Here is a 6,084-nt window from a genome sequence, read left to right as displayed (position 1 = left end):
ATAAAATCTTAACATTGAATATATATGTGTGTGTGTATATATATGTATAATCTCTTTATAAGTAGGATACAAGTGGAAACCTTGGTTATATTACCAAAATTTTGACTAAAATATCACATTTAAGAATGTGCAGAAAATACCTGGCTTCCAGAGTTCCCAGCCTCACAGTGAGTAAAAATTGTCACTTCCTAGCAGGTCCAAGAACCTTAAAACTGTATGTAAAATCTAAAGTTTGCCTTCTTATGGGTTCCTAGCCCCAAAAGGTTTTTAAATATGAGATTCCTAAGTGATCAGTACAGAGAGAAAAAGTAATTTTTCCAAAACCAACACTGTAATCCATCTGTTTTGGACTGTAGCCTTGTGTATTATTTTCAAGTTCTCATTATCTACCTATAGACTAGACTAGACCCTGAATTCTCCTAATTTTCTCTAATATTTGGTTACAACTCTCCAACTAAAAACAAAAGTTGCCCCATTCCTAAAGCCCTACAAGCTGAAACTAGACAAATTTTAAGAAAGAAGTCTCATGCTCAGTGTATTAACCACACAAAAAACTCACCATGCCACCCAATGTCATGACCAGAGATGCTCATCAACTACAAACCAGGATAAAAAGTTGGTGTTTTCACACCATAAACAGCTTTTCCCAAGATGTTGAAATAAGACTCCCGGCCAGGCATGATAGCTCACACCTGTAATCCCAGCACTTTGGGAGGCTGAGGCGGGCGAATCACTTGAAGTCGGGAGTTTGAGACCAGCCTGGCCAACATGGTGAAACCCCGTCTCTACCAAAAACACAAAAAAAATTAGCTGGGCATGGCGGTGTGCGCCTGTAGTACCAGTTACTTGGGAGATTGAGGCAGGAGAATCGCTTGAACCCAGGAGGCAGAGGCTGCAGTGAGCCGAGAATGTGGCACTGCACTCCAGCCTGGGCAATGGAGGAAGAATCCACCTCAAAAAAATTGTTTTTTTAATAAAATAAAAATTTTAAAAAAGAAATAAGACTCCATAACATAATGAGACCTTCCTTAATGTTACCTTTTTCACTTGGCAAGTGAAATGGTGTAACCGAAATTTCACAGTTAATAGCTGCTAACCTAACAGAATCTACCCTAAGAAATCCTTTAGTAACCACTGGTTAAATAAGAAAATGTCTGTACTATTGCTAATACTACATGCTGTACCTAGACACATCTTCTCTGGAAAAGTTCAGACCCATGTTTACAATATAAGAAAACAGGCCACATGATTACAACAGGTCTCACTTAATTCCCTATAGTCATTTGATTTATTCAATGAGTTGTCTTTAAGCCTAGATTCTGGTTGAGGTGGGAGTATTGCTTGAGCCCAGGAGCTCGCAATCTGCCTGGGCAACATAGTGAAACCCTGTCAAAAAAAAAAAAAAAAAAGTTTCAATTAGCTAGGCACAGTGGTACCTGCTGTAGTCCCAGCTACTTGGGAGGCTGACCGTAAGAGGATCACTTGAGCTTGAGAGATTGAGGTTGCCGTGAGAGGCAATGACTCCACTGCATTCCAGCTGCAGTGACAGAGTGAGCCCCATCTCAAAACAAATGAAAAACAAAAGCCTAGGTTGTAGCTGAAAACCATTATGCAAACTAGAATTTGGTCATATGATTATTAATTTTACTTTGTATTTTCCCTTTTTAAACTTTGGATCTGTTATTTATTAAATGTTTGCAGAAGTATGAAACAATGCTGGCTCAGCACTTTGACATAATTGCAAAATTGAGCTTAATAATGGATTCTGGTAGACTTGACTTAAAGCCACTTCCTCCAACCTTCTTTGTTGCGCAAATGTAGCTAAAAGTGTTTTGACACTGACTGCTAGTCACCAATTACCCCCCTCCACTGCTCCCAGTGTGACACAAGACCAGCCACTGGAACAGGTTCATCCCAGTGTCGAGAGACATCAAAACCTAACTACAGGTTGATTGATCAGTGATGCTTTTGGAAAAAGATCTTCATCAAAAACGGGAAATGCGAAAGTTATCAGAATCAAAATGGAGTCACTAATGCTAAAAAAAAAAAAAAAAAAAAACCCTGACAAGTAGAGCCAGAAAAGGCCGTGAAGAAAGAATTCTCAAGCTTGTATGCCTGATAACAAAAAGACGGCACAAACCACAACCTTGCACAAAAGTCATCACAAACTTATACACAAAATCCTTCTGCAAAAACATCTTCCCAAGAACTGCCTGTCCCACCTTGGTCTGGGCATCATCACCCTTGTTATTGATCTTTGTAACCAAGGATAATTGTATCAAAACAATTATGCAACCCTCCTCATTTTTTTTTATTTTTATTTTAAAAGCCCTTGTCAGCTGGGCGCGGTGGCTCACACCTGTAATCCCAGCACTTTGGGAGGCTGAGGCAGGCAGATCACGAGGTCAGGAGATCGAGACCATCCTGGCTAACACAGTGAAACCCCATCTCTACTAAAAATACAAAAAAATTAGCTGGGCGTGGTGGCAGGCGCCTGTAGTCCCAGCTACTCGGGAGGCTGAGGCAGCAGACTGACATGAACCCAGGAGACGGAGCTTGCAGTGAGCCGAGATCACACCACTGCACTCCAGCCTGGGCAACAGAGCGAGACTCTGTCTCAAAAAAAAAAAAAAAACCAAAAACTCTTGTCTTCCTCTACCTCCCTGAATATGCACTTTGTTTACTATGACATGCATATTCCCATTGCAATGGTCTGTCCCCAAACATACATCTTTTCTTTCAGAGAGCCTCTCTCTGTTTGTTCAGATTGACATGTGAAAGAAGAGTCAATTGATGTGGCAAACTTCATTGTTGTATTATTTTAAGAAATGCCATAGCCACCCTAATCAACCCCCACCCTCATCAGTCAGCAACCATCAACAGCAAGGCAAGATCCTCCACCATCATAAAGATTACAACTCACTGAAAGCCCAGATGGCTCTAAGCACATTTTAGCAGTAAACTATTTTTAAATTAAGATATGTACACTTTTTAGACATAAAGCCATTGAACACTTAATAGACCACAGTATAGTGTAAGCATAAATGTTTATATGCACTGGGAAAACAAAAATTTGTGTGACTCACTTTAATGCAATATATGCTTTAGTGCAGTAGTCTGGAAACAAACCCGCATTAGCTCTGAGGTATGCCTGTGTGTTGTAGCAACTCTGTCTATTGTTTCTCCATGCCCAGGGCTCATTGTTTTTGTTTGCTTGTTTGCTAGTATATTTGTTTGGCAACTGTGGTATTATAAGAAACATATTTGGGTTTTGTTCTTTGTTCATGGCACAGAGCTCCTAAAACTCTTGGAATTTCCTGAATGATGAGAATGTCTTTTGTTATTCATAATAAGCTCCTTTTGATCACACTGAATTTATACTAATAAGGTGACTTAAGGTGGAGCCCTTAGATAGTCTGGTGATGGGGCTGACCACCAGAAGAACCAAGTGATTCTAGAGTGGAGACATTTAGCTCCACTCACCCAGCTCCAAGAAGAAAGGTGAGGGGCTGGAGATTAAACTCTGAGAGAACTCTTGAACAATAAATGTTGATATACTTCTGGACTGGTGAACACATGGAGGTCCTGGGAAGGTGGCACCCCGAAAAGTCATGGAAGCTCTGCACCCCTTTCCTTACTCCTTACCCTATGCATCTCTTCCATTTGGCTGTTCCTGAGTTGTATCCTTTATAACATCCTTCGTAATAAATCAGTAAATACAGAGTGCTTTCCCAGCTCTATGAGTCATTCTATCAGATTATTGAACTTGAGGAGGGGGTCATGGGAACTACCAATTTTACAGCCAGAAGTATGGGTGGCCCAGGACTTGCATTTGGCATCTGAAGTGAGGGCAGTCTTGTAAAACCAAACCCTGTTAGCCTGTGAAATCTGACACTAACTCCAGGTAGTTAATGTCAGAATGGAATTTAATTGTTGGACACCCAGTTGGTGTCTGGAGAATCAATAGTTGGTTGTTAGTGTTGGAAAACACTCCAGTGACCTTGGCTACACTAGTTTGTTGAAGTCTATTTCCTGGACACTGTGCAGTCTCTGGTGTTACTTATTAGAGGGCACAGCCTTGGGCATGAGCAGAGTCCCTTGACTCCCCAGATGAATCTTAACAAGATAAACAAAGTAACATAAAGAATCATCTCACAACTTACAACAAAGATGGATTTAAAAACCAAGTGATAATAAAATAATAAACAAATATGCAAGGGATTTTTAAAATTATCTTTTTATTACTTTTTACTCTTTTTTATCATAAAATATTCATTTTATATGTGATTATATAAAGTTCTAAATTTACATTCCTCAAAAACTCTCAAAGCCAAAATTAAAACAGAAATGCACTCATACATTATGGGGTGCTGTGCAATTTACTCAGTATAACTTAGCAATAAATATCCCCTTAAAATCAGGCCACCACTCCTCTCACTTTATAAGTATTATTATTTTGACATAAACTAGCTATATACTAGAAAACTTAATTTGCTACTGTTTTCTTTTTCTATGACTTACGTATTTATTTTAGGGTCTCAGGTACATTAAGTTGGATTAATTGTGACACACTCTCAGCAGAGGTCCTCTAGTTATTTAGCCAGTCATTTTACATAATGTAATAAGCACCTGTAAACCTATAACCCCAAAGTAAAAGCTAAGATTTTGATAATAGTTTACATCTAAATATAAGAGTCTTTCATTCCCCATGCCTCCCTCCCCCCAGCCAAGGTAACCGTCTCCTAAATCCTGTGTTCATTATCTGCTTGCTTTTCTTTTTATATAGTTTTATTATACCTATATGTAAACTCAAAATTATACGTTTTAATTTTATTTTTAAGTTCATAAACATACACCATGCTCTATGTATTATTTTCATTATTTCATGAAGTTCTTGGGAAAATTTAATTGGAGCCTCTCATTACTTGTAAAATATCTGGCAGGAAAGAAAAGTGAAAGAAAAACTTGGAAATAATCATTTTTAGAAAAGAGAAGTGGGACAAAATTCAGATATTAGGAAACAGAAATACAGGCTATTATCTTACTTTCCATAGCTTGGAAAGTTTAAAAGTTCTTGTTGGATGACAAATGTAAGTCATCACAGTGTAGTAAAGAAAAAAAAAAAAACAAAAAAAAAACTAGATTGAAGCTCCCTTCACTTGGCTTGTGCAAGTATTTTTGTCTCTGAGCCTCAGCATCTTAATCATTAAAAACAGATTAAAGATATTACCGGTAACTCTTGGAAAAGTATTTCCAAAATAATCTGCAATATGTTAATAGGTATGAAAGGGGAAAGGGTTCTATGGTCAAATAAATTTGAGAAATGCTGAGTTAAACAGGCTTCTTGATTGCAGGCCTTCTCAGATCTGTGAATTAATGGCCTGCACTATAAATCTACAAAAGGGCAATAATCCATACAACACTCCCTAGGCTAATTTCAACATCAAATCCTTTTCTTAAGAATCACCTTTTAAAACTGCTATTTAAGGAACGCTGACTCAGAGACTTTTTGAAACTTAAATGACATAATAATAGAAATGATGAGTAGGATTTGGACATGCAGATGCAAGAACAGAGGTAAGCACTTTCCAGGCAGAGGAAGGAGGATGAGGGATGAGACCAAGCACAGAAGCAAGAAAGCAAGGGCCAGGAGGGAACACAGGGTGATGAGAGGCAGAGAGGAGATGATGGGAAAGCACCTTCAGCATTGAGGCAAGAGTTGGTGGTTTTCTTCTGCAAGTAATGGAGAGCCCCTGAAACTCTCAGAAGAGGAAATTGACAAGGGACAGAGAATAGAGCTTTTAGAAGGATGCTGGGGCTATAGGCCATTGCCTGGATTTGAAGCAGACAGGTCAGGGTAGGGGGGCAGGAAGCCTAGTTAAAGATAGCCCCAGGAGAGGTGATGCCGTGTGCTGATTTAAGCAGTGGCAGTGGGGATAAGGAAGCGGAACTAAGTAAGAAAAGAATCAAAAGTGATATTGTCAGGTCTTGGAAAAATGACACTGCAATGGGCAAATCCTTTCAATTGTTCCTTCGACCAAAATTCACTGTGTGTCAAGCACTGTGCTCAGCCTTCCGGATGCA

The sequence above is a fragment of the Macaca mulatta genome, chromosome 7, assembly GCF_049350105.2.
Source record: "Macaca mulatta isolate MMU2019108-1 chromosome 7, T2T-MMU8v2.0, whole genome shotgun sequence".
Lineage (NCBI taxonomy): Eukaryota > Metazoa > Chordata > Mammalia > Primates > Cercopithecidae > Macaca > Macaca mulatta.
This window is presented reverse-complemented; position numbering follows the sequence as displayed.